At 39.9% G+C, this 22374-nt stretch overlaps 1 long non-coding RNA gene across 1 annotated transcript; it reads right to left on the bottom strand.

Annotated features, from left to right (window-relative positions):
• Positions 1–1013: 1013 nt before the first annotated feature.
• Positions 1014–10942, bottom strand: LOC116652961. Its single transcript, XR_004306229.1, has 2 exons — positions 10348–10942; positions 1014–1855 (listed from the first exon to the last, which is right to left on the bottom strand). It is a non-coding gene; the product is annotated as an uncharacterized LOC116652961 (long non-coding RNA).
• Between the last annotated feature and the right edge of the window lie 11432 nt (positions 10943–22374).

Below are 22374 nucleotides of genomic sequence, written 5' to 3'. Positions count from 1 at the left end.
GCTTATAAACAAGCACAACACAACACCACAAAAAACAAAACAAAACAAACAGGCATTCTGTAGTATTTGCTGAATATGTAACTTGGATATGTTCCATTCTTCTTTATAATAGCATCTTTGTATTCCTCTCACATAAGAAACGTGCGCTCATGACATAAAATTCCCCAGTGTCGTGGTTCAATAAACAGTCTCAGAAAATAGTCCTCTGAATATTCCTATTCACTTAGCAAAGATGCAAACGAGCCATATGAACAACTAAGCAAAAACATATGTCAAGTACTGTATTAGTTGCTATATATACTCTAAAGGTCAATGTAATGAATTACAATAAATCTAGGACCACCTTCAAACAAGTTAATCTGCAGTTAAGATTTTGCTGTCTCTGAGGGCTTTGGGCTGGCCAATAGGAGGCAACAGACTCAGGGATTTAGATGCTATTTAGGTCAAATGAATTATCTTTAAGGCATATTTCAGAAAATGTTCTAAAAATTAAATCCAATTGTAGTGCAAGCAGCAGAACATGAGAAAGTCATCTGAAGAACAATCATTTTTGTTTAGAGGAGAAAAAAATATATACAGTCTGAGGATTTGGGGAAGTATATATTGGAACTTTCCAAAGACTTTTTGATTAACTTATTACAATAAGCAAACAGTAGTTAAGAGTGGTATTAAAAACATGATATCAATTTGTTGTTGTTGTTATTTAAAAGTTATCATAGCAAAATATCCTGCTTTCAGATTAAGAAATTTCATTGAAAACAAAAACGCGGAACTTAAATATTGTGGCTTTTTTATTTGCACCACTCTTTGTTTCTGGTTGAACTTATGAGTGGATATTACTCCAAGTTCCCAAGATTCAGTGCCCCAGAGCTCATTTACTTTACCCAAAAAGTTACTTACCCAGCTCTGATGTGGCCTTAAATCTTACCTCTCTTGCAACTGTCCCTTGGAAAGAGAACAAACTTCTAAAGCTTGAAAGATTCTGAGAAAATACTGTATTCTGAAGAACTTTCTTTTTTTTCCCAGAGAAAATGTGCTATGTCAGTGATGTCTGTGATGTACAGATGGTGAGAGTTAGTGGGTACAGTAAATGTATTGCAATAACATATTTCATACCTTGACCTTTCAAAACTGGTGTCATTTATATTCTGCACATAGTAAATGTAACTGTTTCACAAACGTTGGAGGAGATCCTGAAATGTTCAATACCAATGTGTGCTTCAGACCACTATAACAAAGAGGGAGATTTCATGGATAAGACTGAGATCTTCCACAGAGACAAATCATCTTATGTCTTTGGTAGCACTTCTTGTTACAGATACCAAGGGAGTCAACTAGGAAAGGTGTCCTCCTAGATTTGTTGCTTGTAAGTGGAGAAGGTCTCATGGGTAAAATGGTAACTGGAGGCTGTCTTGGCCATTGTGACCATGAGATTGGTAAACATGCAATCTTTGGTGATAGGAGAAAAACTGCCACATTAACACTGGATACGGGGAAAGCAGACTTCATGCTGCTCAGGGAACTATTTGGTAAGTTCCCTATGAAAACTGCTTCTGAAGCCATTGGGGTCCACCAGTGCTGGCCACTTTTTAAGTACCACCTCTTACCAAGCAATTCCTTAATGTACAAAGTCATACAGGTGGGGCTGAAGGCCAGCTTGGCTGAACAGGGATCTTCTCCAAGAGCTTAGGTGAAAGTGTATGGTGGCCAATCAGTGGTTCAGGATTGGGAGCAGAACCCGCTTATGTATTAGAGTGCATAGAACTTGGTTTGATCTCCTTGTACACACCTGGGTGTTTCCATGCAGCTGATTCATGCAGGTGATTTTACTGCCATCATTCCTACATCAGAGTTCCTGAAAACAGAGGCAAAACAAAACAAGGCAGTGCGAATGAGTTTTCAGGGTTATGTTCAATCAGTCCATTTCTAAGATGCCTTTGGGTCTCTCTTTCTCTCTGCTTCTAGCTGATGTACCTGGAGTACCTGGACTATGCAAGCTGTTTGTACTCGTGCAGAATTACAAAATGTATTATGTTTAATAGTAAAGTCTTCTACCATCTTCTACCATTCACAGCAGAAGTACTGTGTTGAGATTTCCCTGCAGCAGTCCTCACAGAGAAGAAGTAGTAACTGAAGGCCTATTCAAACACTGGAATCTCCTTCCAGAAAGTAGGGTTAAAAAAGCTGTACCACCCAAAATCTGCTTTGGAATCCATATAACATAGACTGACTGTAGTCAGACTAAGCATTGACAGGGTAAAGTAGATGCAAATAACCAATGGAAGCACTATAGTACAGTGCAATTTATAAAAAAAATCTAAGTGGAAATAGGTGAGAATTCATTGTATATGCTAAGTTATATATGTAGGTGATGACTTCACATCTTGTGTCTGTCATGTATTTGTTGTATGTATGGTGAAAGCTAGAAAGGAAAATGGTCATAAAATATTTAAGTCAGTCTAAGTGGACAAAAACATTTTCCCAGGATAATGGACTCCTCCAGCTATTAGGTAATGAAGCAAAGAAGAAGCATTTATTTTTCCAAGCAGAAGGCGTTGCTTCTGAGATAAATCTCTGTGATAATGAACATAAAGCAGATGTACCATATAATTAATCCAAAGGAACTGTATACAGCATGTATTGAATGAGTGATGGCTGTTCCCAGTGGCCCTGTTCCCCAAAGCATTACTGTGGGGCTAAGTCCTACATCTGTGTGGGACTCACAGAAGTCAGCAGAGGTAATGATCTCCAGCCATGTGTTTACTCCTGGAGAGCAACACAGTAGGAAAACAGGCATTTCCTTTTCTGCAGGTGCGTTGTTTGCTGTGTGAGTGGTAGGGGGCAGGCTTTGATAGGAGGCTTTTTCTGCACAGATGTCCTTTATTTGTTCCATGTGCAAACCAGAAGTTGGTATTTAAATTACCTCTCGTGCTTTACTTTGGACACAACTGGCACTTTGTTTTCCTGATGATTTTCACACCTTGGGACTCAACTTTCTCAGATTCAGCGTGGTTTTGGTGGTGCAGGCAATCAGCATTTACCATTTCTTCAATATTTGTTCAACATTTTTACTGTTCCTTTTACAAAATATCATTTCTAAATGTCATCTCTTGATAGCTTTTTAAACCACTGAACTTGTATTTCTTTATCAAATTCAGAAATAGTTAGTTTTGCCTTAGTAATAATTCCCTTCTGTTCTCTCAGGAAAAGAGTTGCTAAGCAGAAAATGTAACTTGGTAGAAACATTTCTAACCATATAAAACACTTCATTAGGATATTATCACAGGAATGCTACTTGAAGTCAAATACATAAGTACACACAACCTGGTGATACTTGTAAAAATACCCACGACTAACTTCAGGAGCTCAGAATTAAATGCAAGCTCTGCCACCCCAGGTACCAGCTCATTTGGTTGGGCAGATCGAGCTGAACCTGTGACAGGTTCCCTCGATGACATAAAGTACATGTACTTAATGGTGGGACTATTTGCTCTTAAAATGTCACTGAGGCTATTTGTGCCGGGTCATATCACTTCAAAGAAAGTTTTTTTTAAACTCTTCTCCCTCCTTTCATCTTATCTGATAGGTGAATATTCTGCCATTGCTTATTGTAAAATCAGCAGACATTGTTTATTTCTTTATCATAAATCACTGCTTTTCTAAGTTGATACTATTGTCTATGTTGAAAACGGGATATTATGGATATGTATGTAATAACAATAGCTAATAAATACTACTAGTCTGCTCAAAAGTGTATTTAACATTTTCATTACTGTTGCTGCACAGGTACAGAGAGTACGTGCCATACTTTCCTTAGGAATCAGGTGTTTATACTGGATGTCCTAACTGGACTTTATTCAAATTCAGACCTGTGATTTGAGTACATAAGAAGAGAGGGTCCAAAAAGGATGGAGCCAGGTTCTGTTCATGGGGTACCACAGACAATGTACACCAAATAGTACAGAGGAGGCTCTCTCAGAACATCAGTAAGTGCTTCTTCTTCCAGGCTGCTCAGAAAGGATGTGGAGTGTCCTCCTTGGAGACCTTTACAAGCCATCTGGACATGGCCCTGGGCACCCTGCTCTTTGTGTCCCTGCCTAAGCAGGGTTTGGGCTGGATGGACCCAGAGGTCCCTGCCAGCTGCAGCCTCTCTGTAATTCTGTGATCCTGTGAAATCTTATCCCTCCTAAACACAGTGAGGTGTCACAATACTAAGATGGACAAACTTTTTCAAGTATAGGTTAGCGGCTGGGCTGAAAGTCCAAAGTTTATGTAAACAAACTCATGGTAAGATTATAATTATTATTTCCCCAACTGAGAACTTAGTGGTTTGAAGCTCATTGCATAGGTAGGGGGGAGGAAAGGCCTCTATAGGCATGCTATCTTCATTTATGGAAATGAAATCTAAGTAACACTTGAGGCCACAGGAGGTGAAACTTGCAAATCTGATTTCATTTGAAGGAAGCCCAGGAAAACAAATGTGGGTGCTGCTATCATCCTTACATCCCATCTCAGACTTTCCCCCCCCCCCCTGTTTAAATAGAAAGAAAGAAAAAAGTTCACCTCAATTCAGTTCTTGCAGACATACCATTTTAGTGGCTCTCACTGACTGCATTTAAAAAGCTGTGCAGGCTGGTAATACTTACACCAGGAAGAATAAAATTTTAAAGCCATAATTACAGTACCAGGGTACAGCTTCCCTTCCTGAGGGGCTTCTGGGGTGGCCAGCAAAGGCCTCACAGTAACTGCAGAAATGCTGTTCTGCTCTTCCTCATGATTACATGTCTTTTGTTTTGTATTACTATGGTTATGATTCTTATTTCCACAGAGCCCAGGAGGGCTCAGCACAGTGGGAGTCCTATTTAACTGCAAAGAGAAATTCAGAGACAACAGCAGTTCCGGAGCACCTGTTTGGAAAGAGATTATGTTTGAAAGAAGAGCAAGGCAGCTTCCAAAACGGGTGGCTGAGCATGCTCAAATATACCCTCACCAATACACTGCTGTTCAACTCAAACAGACGTTTTCCAGGCAAATAAACAAACGTATGTTCACATCAATATAAGGATCCGGGGTCTGCTCCTGCTTCTGAGAATTTGGCTGCATGTATGGGGACGTGGAAAGCAACAGCTGTGAAGGAGGGAATTTGGAGAACACCAGAGCCAGCTGCAGATTTGCATTCTTTGACATCTGGTGCAGAAAAGACACCGGGGAATTCTATGACAACAGAGACTTAATGCATCTGTCAGCTAAATCTAGCATTTCTCTTTGGGATGTTTGTGTGAACAAGGTTGATCTCAGAGAGCTGCTTTAGGCCAGAACAAAAGAAAGGAAGAGAACATGCATGATTTGGACTCTGTAAGCAGAGCTGGCAGGACGCAAGGAGCTCACCTTGAACTGGGATAGCACATCTCTTCGGCAAGAATTTGCAAGATGGCCTCCACCAAACACCTGTATCTTTGGTTTCCAAAATGCTGCAGCTTGGGGTCTTGCCTAAAGACTTTTGATACATAGTGAAAAAGCTTAAGTTTATTTGTGTGTGCATGCGTATGTGAGTATGGACATGGCAAATCCTGCTATAGCGGAGTGGCCAATACAGCTTAAAAAAGTGATTTTCAACACCTCCTATGGTGAACTGTCATTATCACAATAAAGCCAAATACTGAATGAAGAGTTGTGACCACACGGCATGGTCTCTTGAACTGATCTGCTCATTTACCTCCTTCCAGTACAGCTGATATTTCTGAGATGAGAGAATGTCTCCTTTGTGCTAAGCCAGTTCATACAACCACCATTTACATGAAAACAAACAAGATTTTGATGAAGACACTGTATATTTTTATACACTGTCAATTTTCACATGCTTTCATTATGATTATCATTATATATTGTTGGGCCCTACATACTGTATAACATCACTGCAAAATGAAATTAGACCACTGATTCATGGACTTTTATTTTAGTCCGTATTGCGCAGTAACAATTTCCTCCCAAAGAAGGAAGCTACATAATTTGATTTTAACTGGATTCTTCTTTCTGTGCCACCAGGATAAACACAGGCTTCACACGAAAGCATTTAACCTCTCCCCATAACTCTCAGAAGCTGAGAGTGAGCATAGCCTGGATGTGGGCAGAGATGCTGCAGTCTGTGGCAGCGACCTTCCACCTCAGCCATCAGAGAGCTCACAATGTGCAGCAGCTGGTGCTGATGAAGGCTGCCCTTTCTCAATGTACGCGTGCTTCACAACCCCTGTTATGTGTGTTTTGTTATCTACAATAAGATACATAGGATGAATTAAGCCTTCCTCCTGCCTTTTTCATCTTCCTCTCAGACAAGCATATGTTACACGGTGCTGCTTGAATTGCTTATGCTTTGTATGTTCAGAAGTATTATTGCACCTTTGCCATCTATGTGAAGACATACCCTCAACTGCTTTGTCTGTCTGTTGTCTCTGCATAGTATAAGTTGTGTTATACATGTGATGGGAAATGTTTCTGTAGTATAGATCCTAAGTCCTTTAATTATAGCGTATTGTCCCATGATGAATAAAAAAGAAGCAAAACTCTTAAGTATACCCTATTAATGACCTATAAATGTCTGTATTATTTTAGCAATGCTGTAGTGGTATCTGGTATACGAAATACAGTTCCACAGTTTTCACAGAAGTACAGTCCTTTCATTTTGAAAGAGAGATAGGTGGAAGTTTAGCGGGTAAAATTAGGCTTTGTTGAGAGCTTGTGGTTGTCAAACGGTAAAATCCAATTTCTGAGAATTTTGTTCTTGGTCATATGACAGGCTGAGAAAGTTGGGGCAGCCTGGAGAAGAGAAGGCTCTAGAGGGAATTTATAGCAGCTTTTGAGTACCTGAAGGGGGCCTACAGGAAAGTCGGGAGGAGCTTTTTATAAAGGCAGGTAGCAAAAGGACAAAGGGAAATGGCTTTAAACTGGAAGAGGGCAGATTTAGACTAGATGTTAGGAAGAAATTCTTTACTGAGAGGGTGGTGAGACACTGGAACAGGTTGCCCAGTGAGGTTGTGGATGCCCCCTCCCTGGAAGCATTCAAGGCCAGGCTGGATGGGGCTGTAAGCAACCTGGTCATATAGGCAGGTGTCCCTGCCTATAGCAGGGGGTTGGAACTACATGATCTTAGAGGTCCCTTCCAACCCAAACCATTCTATGATTTTATAAATTAGGCATGAGAGAACCTTGCTCCCTTCAGATCAGGACAGAATGTATTTAACATATATACAACATGCCTGTCGCTTTTACCAGTTAAACTCAGCAAGTAAATAATAGCAATTTTTGTTTGTATTGTGAAGTGCTCATATGTCACATGTGTGGTGTTTGTATGTGTGTCCATGCATGTGAATGTAGCCCTTGTGGTTAATACACAACATGCGTGTAGCTCCTACATAGGGTGTTTTAGTCATGTAATTAAGGGTCAAAACCCAGAATATACACACATGAACCCTTCTGAAACAGGAGCACTAGATTACGATACTGACATGCCTCAACAAGGTTATCAACCTTGTGCTAGATTAAAATCATTCCAGGCAGTCTGTTTTGCATTTCCAAGTGTGCTTTCATGCTCTAATGAGTTAACTCACTTGGTATCCATTTCCTTCTGACAACCGCTTTTGGAAAATAAAGTGTGCATTGTTATCTTTGCCTTGTTCATCCTGTTAATTGTTTAGGAAATGCAGCTGAAGATTATCTAGAGTTTTCTATGGCAGAGGTTGACCTGTGGCAATGGGACAGTGATCAATCACATCTTAAAGGAGTCACAAACAAAAATGCTTATTCATTTACTTTTCTTGCTAAAGCATGACATTTAAAAATGTTTTCTTCCATTTATGCAAATAGATAAAAACAGAAGTGTAATCTTAGGAATTTGATGAGAAAGTCCTTCCCGGTGTATCGGTGCCATTCACCCAGTGAAGGTGAATTTACCAACATATTGCAATACTCATATTTGTCAGCAGCACGTTGGAAGTCTCCTCTGCTCCTTTCTTGTTTGCTTATAGTCATTGAATTGGCAGTACCCTGAGAATTCACACGTGCACTCTTAGTGCTTGCATTAGGTTGGCAGGGCATGAAAACAGACGCAGTGCTCCCACCCCACATTGTTCCTCAGTGTCAGATGCATGAAGCGATGCTGAACTGCACCAATGATGCTTTTGCTTGCTGCTGCCCAGCCGTAGTCTGTGCTTTGGGAAGAGCTCTTGCTTTGCTTCCCAATGTCAAATGGCAGCACCTGCACCCTGTACTTCGCTCTCTTGAGAGACAGGTCTGGGAATGCACCCTGACTGAATTTCATAAACCAAAGCTATTTGGAGTGCCTCAGATTCCTACTTAAAAACTGAAAATCTTCCATGAGAGGCAGCTGTCATGTGAGACAGGCTACTCATTGGCAGCAGCAACCTTTCCTGCTCTTTTCCATCCCTATGCCACTTCTAGGAGCTCTTGAAATTGCTGTGCACATCCTACTATGCATTTCAAACTTGCTATCCTATGGAGAGTCCAGCAACTCATTTCTATAGATATGTGGCTATCTTTGATCCCCGCTGTGCTGGCTGTGTAGCCCATGCCAGCTTTTTGCATTGAGTTGTGTGCTGAGCCCACTGCAGCGCAGAGCACAGCATTGCTTGTGCCCGTCTCTCCCTTCTCTCCAAGCACAATTAGATCACCTCAAAATATCTGCACCACTCAGGGGCTCTAGATTTCACACGAGGCTTCAGAGATTAATTTAGCACAACTGCTTTGCCTTGGGATTTAAACAAGCTACTAATTTAACAGCCCTGAATCTTTCCAGCTGTCCCTGTGCTGAAGCCCTATGCTTCCCATAGGATCTCAGGGAATAAGGAGTATATAAAAAGAAAAAGAAGCATGAGACTCTTAGCCTTTCAGCACTTCATTTCCCTGTGACTTTCAGATAGCTCTGACTTGTACACTGGAGAAAGACTCAGAGGTATTTTTTTTATAGGAAACAGATTGAAGGTGCTGGTTTTCATTGATCTCTGTGCAAGTTCACCTCTCTGAGGAAATCCCTGAAGAGTTCAGTGCACAGCACAAGGCATATTTGGTACCTTGTATTATACTCTGTTCTCTCCTGCCCTTAGTTTCCAATCAGCAGGTGGTGATTTTCCCTTACTGTGTATTTAAAGGTTGCAAATAATTTTGACCATTTGGTCTATTTTAACGCAGGTCCCTGAAGCAGAACCCTGAGATACCCCCTGATCCTGACCAGAGAGCTGAGCAGGAGCAGAAGCTGGTTACGTAAGACTAAGGAAATCTGTTTTCACAATGGCAGTCCTCTGCAGCTGCATGCAGCATTGCGAGACTGTCTTCACCAGCACCGGGGTGATACATGAATCTGAGCTGTGCTGAACAACTGCACGCATCTGAATTTCCATTTTCCCCAAGCATTCCACCCCTTCTGAGGTGCTGGTGGCACTTGGATGGCCCTGTGTGCATTGGGTGGGCCGCCTGTGCCTGGCTGTGCTGGAGGCTGTGTCAGGCTCATATTTTCCTTCATGCTGAAGAGCAGCTGCACATCTGCAGGATACTCCAGGGAGAAATGAACCGTTGTTTGATTTTCAGAAATAGCCTCATAAATCTGAGATTTCTGAAAGAAAATGCTGGCCAGGTTTTTTGCTTAGATTCCACCCTTATTTTTTACAACTTAGTTCAATCTAAATTAAAAAAAGAAAAAAGGAAAAAATAAGGTCCTGTATTCTCCATTATATAAATTGGTGCAGTCCCACTGAAGTCTATAGAATTGCATCAAATATTCTAGCAGAATATTTGGCCCATGGAGAGAAAAGAAGCCTTGATAATGCTATGCTGTCAACATAAGCATTCATTTTCCTTACTGTCTGTACCAAGGGACCGTTTTCTTTAGTCAGAACTCCAAGTTCAATTTTTACTGTAAAGAATATTGCTTTTAAATAGAAAAATAAAAAGTAAACGATGATTATTTTCAATAACTATGCTACTATAGCCTTAATTTTCAAGGAAAAACATTACATAAACTCAATTTCAGATGATGTTCTATTATGTGAAAACCACTGTTGATATAATAACTTCTATTTTAGGTTGCTAGTAGAGAGAAGAACAATGTGACCCATTTAAAAACTGGCTCACAGAAAAATATTAGTAAGCCATTTATCATTTCTATTTAATTTTGTTGATAAGAACCATCTGATAGAAACATTTCTTTGTTGCAAAACTAACAGCACCACAGGACATATTTGACCATAACACATGCATTTTGCAATGGTACTGAGAAATGGATTTTCTGTTCATTGCCAATGCAGTTTGAAAGGGAAATGAAAAAAGAGAAGCACTCACCTTTGAATTCTTCAGGTTGATGGAGCCTGGATTTTTAGAGATCTCAAAGTAATAGGCAAACCACACTCACACAACTAGAGTGCTGCAGTGGCTTTGTACAGGCTCTTTGGGAAGGGCAGGCTGGGATGATGATGAGGGGCAGTTGTCCTGTATTAGAGTGAGAAGCAGGGATACATGGAGCTCTGCCATGACGCAGGTGAGCATATGGGTCTGGGCTGGCTGGTGGACCAACACGAGTGATATTGGTGTTGGTGTCTGCTTCAGACTGTGTGATAAAAAAGAAGCAGAAGATCATCGGGCCTCTTTTGGATGACTTGAAGAAATATCTTGTTCACCAGCCCAGGTCCTCATGGGAGACTCTAACAATGCTGATGTCTGCAGGAGGGACAATACAGAAGGGCAGAAGCAATCCCACGGGATATCATCTTGGAGAGAGGAGGAGCCCAGGAGATCTGGCTGATTTTCAAGGACTGCCTCCTACAAACTCAAGACTGGTCCATCCCCACGGGTAGGAAGTCAAGGAGACGTGGCGGGAGGCCTGCATGAATAAGCAAGAAGCTTCTGAAAAACTCAATGACATAAAATAAATATTCATGAGGTGGAGGTAGGGTAAGGTGATATGGGAAATGCAGACACTGCTCAATCATGTAGGGAGCAGGTTAAGAAATCCAAAGCCGACCTGAAGTATAATCCGGAAAAGATGTGAAGGGCAGTAAGAGATTTCTAAAGATATGTCATCAGCAAAGGAGAGGCTAGAGAAAATATGGGCTTGCTGCTGAAAGGCACAGGGCACCTGATGACAAAGAATATAGCAGAGGTCAGAGAGAGCCCTTTTCTCTTTGCTTTTTGCTGGTAAGACCAACCTACAGGAATCCCAGGTCTCTGACCCACAGAAACATCTGAAACAAGAAAAAATAGCATTATTGGAGGTTCAGGTCAGGAAAGACTTTAAAAACCTGGACACACAAGTCTGTGTGACCCAATGGAATGCAACCATAAATATTGAGGGATCTGGCTGAGAGAGTTGCTACTGCTTGGCCTGTTCTAGAGGACTATCTGGGGGAAATCAGCAATACCTATAAATGCCTGAAGGAAGGGCTTGAAGAGGATGGAGCCAGGCTGTTTTCAGTGCCAAGACAAAAGGCAATGGGTACAAACTGAAACACAGTTTGCTCAGAGAGGCTACAGTTTCCTCCTTGGAAATCTTCATAAGCCGCCTGGACATGGGCCTGGGCACCCTGCTCTGGGCATCCTCACTTCAGAAGGGATTGGACCAGGTACTTCCAGAGTTCCCTTCCAATCACAACCACTCTGTGAAATCATCGCTTTTATAATTTTTAAAAGTGCTGTCTCTAAATAAAGCCCTGTGTTGCAGGAGTATACCTAATCACAGTCTCCTACTGTTAATTATTGTCTTATCAAGTTATGTTATTAACAATTCCCCTATAAACCTTCAGGTTGCAAGTGCATGCAGTATCCTGACATCCAAACAGAAAGACATTAGAGGCCTTTTGTCACCTGATTCTGGGGCAGATTGCAGATGTTTTGCCACTTCTCACAAGATGCAGACTATCAGGGCTGGGCTGCCTCAGGTGAGGAGCACAGGTGGGACAATAACCTTGTCCCAGAGCACTGGACAGGAGGAGGCAGCTGCTGGTGGCAGGCAGCTGGCTCTGCTGGCACTGCAGCAGTTCAGGAGCCCTTCTCTCAAGGAGAGCCTGCTGCTGATTTTTCCATCCTACTTTCTAGACCTTTTGTGCTGATCCTGCAAAGCTCGAAGGGAATAGAGCAGGGCTGGGAATATATGTGAAAAAATTATCTCCCCCAGTGTGTTAGGTACTGAACAGAAGGAATATGTAACAGCGTGACATCTGCACCAATTCCACAGAGACTAAACTGCTTCTGAAAGCAGTTTTTGGTTGTCCAGGAAAACTCATTTTCTTCCCAGGTTTGAAATAGGCAAGGTCATTGCATTTTTACTTCAGCTTCCTATTATTGTTATGATTATTATCATCAGTGAATTATTTTGAATATCAAGCATACAAACTATTCTTTTTATTTTTATATCATACTTTTAACAGTAAGTTTTGGCCTTCATCTTTATGAAATGAGAAAACGTTACCTACTTTGCTTAGAATTAATGCATTCATGAGTTTTATTTTCAGTGGCTATGAGGGAAAGAAAACATCTTAAAAGAAATTGAGGTAGCTGATATCTTCCCTAATGCATTTTTAATGTGTGACACATAGTAAGGAGCAGAAAAGCATTCCATGCTCTGCAATGCAATTTGACAGCAAAAGAATTAACAAAAGGCAGTAAGATAAAAACAAGTAAATAGAAGGGAAAGATACAGCAATGCTATAAGGTATCCAGTTAAGTAATTTTATTGGGATTTCCAGCATACAGTGAATGAATCTGATAATTGGTGAGCAGATGAGGATGTTGTGATATTAATAAGAACATAATTCCATATGAAACTGTACTTCTGTGATTTATAGCTAATAATATTACTGGAATGAGGAAATGAGGCTAATGAAGACAATCAATTTTATATGATTTTTTTTCTTTCTATTGTTGATTCTCAAAGCATTTCTGATGGAAAAAGGAAAGATTTGTCTTCTTTTCCCCACAGTCTCAGCTGACATGAGAAGTCCCACCGTAATCAACTGACAAGCAGTTTGGGGAGTACATAAATCTCTGTGGATGCACTTCTGCCTTACTTCTGTGGTTTGTCTCTCATGACAATGTCCTTAGAGCCCATTTTCTTTGAGTAACAAGGCTGCTATAAGCACATTTAGAGTACAATTATAGATCTTACTGATGTGTTAACAAACTCTTGCTGCCATGAATGTTACCTTTGATCTTGCTGACTTGGGTACTGATCACAAAGGCTTTTGCTGTGCTGTACCAATCTTTACAGATCTCAGAGTATTTATGCAATTAGCTAGTCTGCACTGTACCCTGTACTGCTTATTTTCTCTGGTATTAGTACTGGAGAAAACTAAAGTAAAGCTATATTAATTTTATTTACCCATGCTGTAAGAACGCTACAGACTGCAGTGTATCTTCACTTCTGATTGTCATATTTTCCACTCCAGCATGCCTTTATCTCAATAAATGAAGTCCAGCTTCAGTGAGATTTGGCAGATCCCAGAAAACTTACAGACAGACAGTTTTTCTCTCCTTTATGTTCTTTGCCTGTTTCCAATATAGTTACTTGTTTTTCTTAGAAGGGAGAATGTGATTTAGAGTATTTATCTTTACAGCATTTGGAAGAACACCTATTTCTTCACAGAAATGTCACGGGATATATTGACGAACACAGGCAATTAAGAAATACTGGAAGTACTTTGCTTTGCTTCAAGTGCAGAACTCAACAGTGCTCCTAATGAGGGAGCCTCTACATGAAATTACTAATTTGTGGATAGACCTGAGGTTACGAATAAGAATGTCCATTCCCGGGGGAGAAGCTTCCACACAATTTTCTGTTCTCTAGGCCAGTGCATTCCTTTCTCATATTCTGGAAATGGAAAGCAGAAGTTACTGACTGTGTCGCCATGCTCATTTAAGTCAATGATAACAACCTTTGCTATGACAGTGAGGCAGGATAAGATCTCTTGTAAACTGCCAGCACTCACATCTCGTCCTGGCCTCATGATCCATAGAATGATAGAATCATTAAGGTTGGAAAAGACCTCTAAGATTATCTAGTCCAACCATCCACCTACCACTAAATCATGTCCCTTGGTACCACATCCATGTTTCTTGAACACCTCCAAGGACAGTGACCCCACCACATCCCTGCACAGCCCATTCCAGTGCCTCACCACTCTTACTGAGAATAAATGTTTCCTAGTTTCCAAATTGAACCTTCTCTATTGTAGTTTGAGGCCATTAGCTCTTGTTCTATCACTAGTTACATGGGAGAACAGGCTAAACCCTACCTCATCACAACCTCATTTCAGGGAGTTGTAGAGTGCAATGAGGTCTCCCCTAAGCCTCTTCTCCTCCAGAGTGAGTAATCCAAGTTCCCTCCCATAAGACTTTTGCTCCAGGCCCTTTACAGCTTTGTTACCCTTCTCTGGACACGTTCCAGGGCCTCAGAGTCTTTCTTGTAGTGAGGGGCCCCGAACTGAACACGGTACTTGAGATTCAGCCTCACTAGAGCTGAGTACAGGGGGACAATTACTTCCCTGCTCCTGCTGGCTATGCTATTTCTGCCAGGATGCTGTTGGCCTTGATCACCTGGGCACACTGCTAGCTCACGCTTAGCTGAGAACTGACCAGCACCCCCAGGTCCCTTCCCTCTGCACTGTCCTCCTGACACTCTGCCCCAGGCCTGTGCAATTGCATAGGACTGTTGTGGCCAAAGTTCAGGACTTGCCGCTTGGTCTTGAACTTGCTGAAAACCACTGCTGTCTGATTTAACACCTTACATGTCCACCTCATCCAAATACCTCAGTAGGCACATAGAAATGAGACAGAAAGGAAATATGATGGTGAAGAAAATGAAGTGTGAATACAGAGCTGGAATAAAAGTATGGCATTATAGACAAGATCACACAACACATTTTTCTGTGCAAGGGTTTTTCTTTGGAGAATCTTAATTCCAAGAAGCTGCTGAGGATAGTGGCAAGGAGTACAGTAGGCTACTGGCAAAATAGAAAAAAAGATTTTAAGTAGTAGGTGCTTGGAATATATGAAGTCTCATCTGAGCTTGGTGAAAGGAGTCTAAGGTATGACATGAGCTGAGGAAAGGTCAGGAACACAGCAAACAAGAAGTTGACTACTTCAGAAGAAAAATACCTGATTACATTGATCAGAAAACAAAAGATTTTAGAGTCCTGACTGGTTATTTGTATTTGAGGGTACTTCTGAAAACCACTTACCGCAGAGTAGATTAAACCCTAGCACTGTTGAGCTGTCATCACTGTAAATTCATTAATGCTTCACTGAACTGCTCTAATGCCATGATTGCCCCATGCAACATGTGCCATGTCTATGAATGCTTTCTTTGTCTCTACACTTAGCATGGAAGATGAAAGACTCTGGAATTTTTTCAAGCAAAGAATACTTGCAATCATAAATAAAATAAATACCTTCAATTTAACATTCATTCCCTCTTTTCTCATGCAGAAGTAGATATAAGTACCAGGAGAAAACAGGTGCATGGAGGCTTTCAGCTGCTTTTAAAGACAACCAGGAAGTGAATAAGTCATATGGAGATGAGCTGTAGAAAAGCACTTATAATTTCTAGATACATTTTTCCTAATGAGAACATGAGATGTCAATTCTTCCTAAGGTACAGCACGCACTGTTGAATTCTCATCAACACTGCTGGATGCTGGTTGTACAGGAATATAATTTAAACACAAAGATATACTGAATGATTCATTAAATTACCAGATGAAGTACTTATGAAAAAGGACCAATAGTAGGAAAAAATAAAATGCTATTAGAGATAAAACAATTTCCTGTCCAGGAAACCTCCAAATGGATGCTCTGAGTACACTGCAGCACTGTCTGTATCTGCACAGAAAAACCCCAAAGTAGTACTTTAGTAGTTCTAAAATACCACTATCACAATCCGTTTTTTAACTTCCAAACCTACTGAAGGTCACACTTTTCCTGTCAGTAATATTATTGCTGTTAAAGAAAACAGCAGTGTAATCTGAGATTATGTTATGCTTTGGGCTTGTGGTTAGAATTTGAATAGTAGTTCTTTTCCCCCAGGGCAATCCAATTCTCACATAAAACTTTTCTATTTTTCAGGATTAGACCTAATGTGATCCACGGTCTCTAAGAGATGAAGGTTAGTAGAGAGGAATGAACTGTGCCAAAGGCTCTCTGCCTTCTCTTTTTATATCTATCAGTAGAGCTGGTTCGATGTGGATGGAAACACGCTATTCTTTGTAAAGAGCTGGCACAACATGCCCTCATTAGTGAGCATGCCCACTTCTATTTGGCACTCTTGCAGTACCTCATTTAAACACCACGCTGCAGGGATTTTGTGAAGTCTCTAGGATCTTAACTATGAAAGAAGTTATTCTTGTTAATTCCTGCAACTTCCTGGGCTTGATACATGGCATTGCCTGGCACGGATTTCATTTTCCCCGTGACATGGAAAAAGCACAAGCACTCCTGTCAGAGGACAATTTGCTTCAGTGCCATACACTAGCAAAGAAGATCAGTGATGAACAAGCTTTTAATTTTGCATTGTCACACTTTTAGTTGATAATTTACAGCTTGACAAAGCTGTGTATCAATGACTGTGCCAAAAGCTCAGTTCTGAACAAAGCTGTTAAAAGAAGTGTGAGTGCAGAGGAGAGAGAACTCATGGGACGCTCACAGAAGAAGCTTTGCAGATACTTTTGTTCCAGTGCCATCATTTTTATTGCTACATGCATTCTATTGATTGCTACTGTAGGACAGTCCATTAAGAGTCCCAAGAAAACATAAATGATCCCTTTCAATTTGGGAAGTGTTTTCTGCTTCTCAGAACCCTGAGGCAGCAGCTACCAAATCCAAAAGTGCAGAGAGACTCAGAGAAGCATGCCCTCTGCAATGTCAGATTGACATTTAATCAAAATATATATAGGTAGCCAAATTTCAAAGAGCATCAGTCTTTCAGCAAAAAGCCCCTCTTGGGTCCTTCAACACAACACCAGCCTGAGCATGTCAGGCAAAACTGTTGGGATGGGTCATTCCTTCTGTGAGAAGGCAATATCAGCTACTTGAATGCATGTTAACCTACCCAAAAAAAAACATTTCAATGCCAAAATGAGATGCTAAGTGCTAAAAAAGAATAATAATATAATTTAAGAGAACTTGCATTCTTTATGAGAAATATTTACCCACTGGGAGCCAAAACTATTTCAGAGGAAGTGCTTACACACAGTCAAGCATTTTGTGAAGAAGGTGACAGCACAGGAACATAGAACAGTATAGGACCTTTTCTGCTTACCTGACTGTTGTCTTGTACTCTGAGAACTTCACAGTAATCCTTAACTACAACACTGTCTCCTAGTGCTCTTCCTCTGCACCTTTTCTAGATGAAGGGAGGCTGAGATTATCTGTTTTGCTGATGCAGATATAACAAAGCACACTGTGTTGTGAACTAACACCCTTCCTGTGGAACAAATATTAGGAAGCAGCTGAAGAGATATTTAAGACTCCCGTGCTTCAGCATAAAACAAAAAATGCCTGCTTTCGGATTCTGGAGGAGGGTGGGGACCGTGAAATACAAAATCTCAAAGGAAAAACTTAAGCTGTTCAGTGAGGAAAGCTTCTCTGATGCTTCTTTCAAAATATATATAAAACTGCTATATATTGGTGTATTGCAGGACACTGATAAAATACTAGAGCCAGTGAGTAATCTGGTGAGATCTGGGCAAAGGTTTCATATGTAGTGTGTGAGATGTCTTTTCGATTCTTTTTAAATAGCAGCTCTTTGGAGCTGCTCAGTGATTTTGAAACTAGCGATCCCTTTGCACTTCTGAGTATGAACATGTCTGTGTACATATAAGATCTCATTGTTTGGTGGTATGGGACTGTAAGATAAATCCCTTAGCGATTCTTTACACAGCACTTCTAATCTATGATGGTTATTACTGCGTAATTTTGAATGACACTATCACTCTGGAGGAATACTACTTCAAGAAATCAGCAGTCAAGACATCTGACGTTCCTATCCCAACCATTTTAATTAGAACGAAATCAGCTTTTTCTCCCAAATTATCTGCCTAGAAACATGACTAGTGAACAATAACAGCTAAATCTGTGTGGAAATGTCCCCTGCTTCTACTTTCCAGCTGAACTGTTCTGAACAGCTAAGGCTAAGGATGTGTGTCAGGAGGACTTCTGGTAGCATTACTGTGTTGTCTCATTCTGTCCTCTATCTTTTCCTGCCAGGTCTTCCTTTAAATACTTTCTCCTTCATAACTATTATCTGCAGTTGACCACTGGACTTTGAAACTGTAAACTGCTTTCCATATCTTTTTGCTTCTGCCTATCTATGCTTTGAAATCACGGAGCTTGTTTTGTATTGCTATTACAAGTGGCATGACAAAGAAAAGGGTGGACAAAGCTGAATGAAAACAGGGAGCTCTTTAACGGAAACGAAATGTGGCAAAGTATTGCAACTCTTCAGCTGAAAAGAAAGAGCTACTGTACTTAAAATCTAGTGCAGTGAATCTAGTGGTGAAGTGAAAAACAATCTGTTGAGGAAATGGAAAAATAATCAGAAATCAAAACTATAGTAAGTGAAAAAAGGATTAAACAAATAATGAAGTGGAGTAGAAATTGTGAGCTGTAAATATATTGATGAACAATTTAGGGAAACATCCATAGCTGGGCAGAATAAAATTAAGTAACAGTTTTCTACATATACTATCAGGAAAAGAAACCCAAAGATCGAGGAATTGTTTATGAAAATAAAGAAAAATTGAATAGACTCATAAATATTTTGGAGGTTAAATATTTGGAGAGAAGGAGTCTGGTCTTCTTAGATTTTTTGGGTTAAGAATTTAACAGGTTGTTAATGGTTAGGTGGTATTACACAGTGCTATGAAACCTGGAATGTTAAAATCTGATTTAAACTTATGTAGTTGCACCCCGGAGTTCTGCTAGAATCGTCTGAACAGATCTTTGGTCTCTTATGTCATTTTTTAACAAACCTGGGAAAATAAGAAGGCTCAAAGGATTTCAGCTTTATGCAAATGTTAAAGTAGAGAAATTAGATAATCTGGGTAGAAGCTGCCTGGGTAGCTGAAGAACAATTTTAGGGAAAATACTAAAGATATCGGTAAGGAGCTGTAGCCATAAAAATTCGATGGAGAGGAATATAACCAATGTGGCAATAGCTTTGCAGAAAAAATGTTTTGTCAAACAAACCTACATATAATGAGATTATAGACCTTTATGAGGCATTTTTCTGTACTGTACAGGATTTTGATGAAAAATGTATCATAGAATCATAGAATCATGGAATTATCCAGTTTGGAAAAGACCTTGAAGATCATCAAGTCCAACCACAGCCTAACCATAGTACCCTAACTCTAAAAACCCTCTGCTAAATCATATCCCTGAGCACCACATCCAAACGGCTCTTAAACACATTCACGGATGGCAATTCAACCACTGAGCACTAGAACTCATTGAAATGAGTGGCATATTATGTCAACTCAATGTAAAATGATAATGCAGTCTGTGTTGATGTTCTGTAGATTGACTCCTGGATACTGTGACTCAAAAAGAGGATCTAATATTTATACTACACAGTAGCAAAACAAGAGGTCCACTGTCCAATCCAACAGCAAAAAATAAAAAATGTAAATATAAAAATATAAATAAAAACCAATCTAATGTGTGTGGCCAGTGTGTGCATAAAAAAGAAATGAATGGAAACACTGTGGTTAAAAAAAAAAAAAAAAAAGCCAAGAGCTACATAGGAGAATTCTGATGTCTGTATTCTTAATGCAGAAAAAAGGAAAATGTAAAAAAAGCTAAAAAAATACCCTGGTCTTATTTCTCCAGTAAGTGCTAATGAGCTCCCCTTGTCTAGACTACAAGGAGGTGACCAAAATGAGTGACTACATTACCGAGAAAACAAAACAATGAAGGCTCTTCAGTCAAAGCAAACAAGCATAACATGAACCAGTGGCTAGAGGTTAAAGCCAGATAAACTCAAATTAGAACTGAGTACCAATTAGTTAAGAGTGATGGGGATTAACTGCTGGAACAAACTGTCTAAGGGAAGTAATGAATTCTTCTTTTCTTGGTATCTTGAGGTCATGCATTTCTGGAAAATGTGCTCAAGCGGAACACAACTTGTTATTTATTTATAGCCAAATAATTAACTTGGTACACAAGTAACTGTGAAATGCAATCGTGTGTGATATAGGAAGCCAGATTACACTCTCAGTGTACGATTTCATAGCTTTACCATATCTGGGCACGTGAGCACTTTATCAGCTACAGATGTTTACATATTGATAAGCAAAAATCAGTAGAATGAATTAAAAATTGACTCTCCTTTTGCCATAATTTTACAGAATCTAATACACTGTTATGCCCTTGCCACTCGATACTTCTCAGTGCTTCCATATGCTCACGCACTTCCCAGGTGAAGAGCCAACAACTGCTCCTACAGTGAAAAACTGCTCAGACTCATTATTTAGCTCATTTTCGCCTTTTATTTTGAAGAGCAGAATGGTATTATGTATTTCCCTGATTCGTGTTCTGTGCTTCCTTTTTAGTCATGTAATTTTCAGGTAGTGGATTCAATATCTACCAGCTTCACTGACAAAAAGCTGCTCCAATAAGTATTAAATAAAACTCACAGTCCTTTAGGAATCTCACCTAATGATAAAGATCTGAAACGACTACAGTTAGGTAAATAAATATTTAGCGTTTTCCATCTGTAGGTTTTCCCTCTGAGCATTCCATTTTCTTCCTTGAATTTTGTCTGTGTGTATCTTTAGTTCTGCTTCCTTCCTAAAGAAATAACGAACTATTTACACAGGAGTTCTGCCCTGTCAGAGCCTTTAATTATTATTTCTTACACTGCGTTTCAGAGATATTCTATTTCATCCTTTATCTGTACTTTCCTCAACCTACTAGTGAAAAAAAATGTCACTTCCCTTTGACTCTTTGGCTGTCTGAAGGATTTCACTTTATTTGTGTACTTATTTTACTTCAGCAGCAATTCCCATTACTTTCTCCAAATTATTTACTTTTTTCCCTCAGAGATAGATCCTAGGAGACTACACTGGGTTATTCTCTATTTGTTTGTTTTTTGTTAGTACATCTCTTAATTATGCTGGATGTTTTGTTAATATTTTTCCCCTTTCCTTCGAATGTGGTATTTTTAGTCCTTAGAAGTACATTCTGATTTCTTGAGTTTTCTTTAAGGAACTGGAAAATATCCTGTTGGAGATTTATTGCCTTCTGGATTTATGTGTGAATTCTGATTGGCAGCCAGAGTAGCCTTGGTTTAAACATTAGAATACTGGGATAACATATGCTAATTATGCCTATTAGTTTAGCAATATTAGCTTTCACTTCTTATGCACTCTGACAGCCACAGTTTTGCACTTAGAGGTTTAATACCTATGCTGTAGTGTGTACTTGAGTACAGACTTTCGTTTCATCTCAGATCTTATAATTCCAAAGAAATCATGTATACTGTAAAGTTAAATTTGTGAAGTGTGTGCAGCACCAGCTTGCTGTCCCATTAGATGGTAAACTCAAGAAGCACATATTTATGCTTGCAGATCATAAAACGTATATGGCCACCGAAACCACACTTGGTGTGGATTTAAAAGTAACCTGGAATCCAGCTGCCACATTTTGCAATGTTTGCAGAACAGATTTTGCCAATATAAACCTGACTTGCAAACACTTGGAGTCTTTCACCTTAAATTGTTTCTCTTTGCTATAAATGAGCTCTTTATTGAAAATGATTTCTCTTTACCTTGTCATCCTGTACTTTTTGTACTACTTGGCCATACTTTTTTTCTTTTTGTTACACAACACTTCAGCTTCAGAAAATAATGATAGGCAAATAATATTATTCCAGGCCAGGAAAGCTGAAATATTCTTCCTTGTTGTGAATAAGCTCCTTCAAAAAGTACAGAGAGATTTTCAGTTTTGTTATATATGTCTGTACTCTAATGGGCAAATGTAGAAACTCAGCTTCCACTTCTGAGTACGGAAAGGTGTCAAACTTACTTGAGAGTGACCTGGCAAGAAACAGAAACAAGATCATGTGAGTGATAATTGCTGGCCAACCTCATGGTCAAACACAGGAAGCACTATCTGAAAAAGCTAGGTGCTCCTGCTCCTTTAGTTGCCTATGCTTCTGTATGGATACAGACTTTTATTTCAGGACACCTTGACAAGAACTGAAAGCCAGCTTAGAGAAACATAACTCTGTTCTAAATTGCCCCAAACCGAACACTCAAATGTCCCATATTTATTATCTCATACTATTACGTCCTGCTTGCCCTCAAATACTCTTCACAGCAC

This window comes from Coturnix japonica, chromosome 2 (genome assembly GCF_001577835.2).
Source record: "Coturnix japonica isolate 7356 chromosome 2, Coturnix japonica 2.1, whole genome shotgun sequence".
In the NCBI taxonomy this organism is placed as follows: Eukaryota; Metazoa; Chordata; class Aves; order Galliformes; family Phasianidae; genus Coturnix; species Coturnix japonica.
Note: the sequence above shows the minus strand (reverse complement) of the source record. Positions and strands in the feature narration are given on the sequence as shown.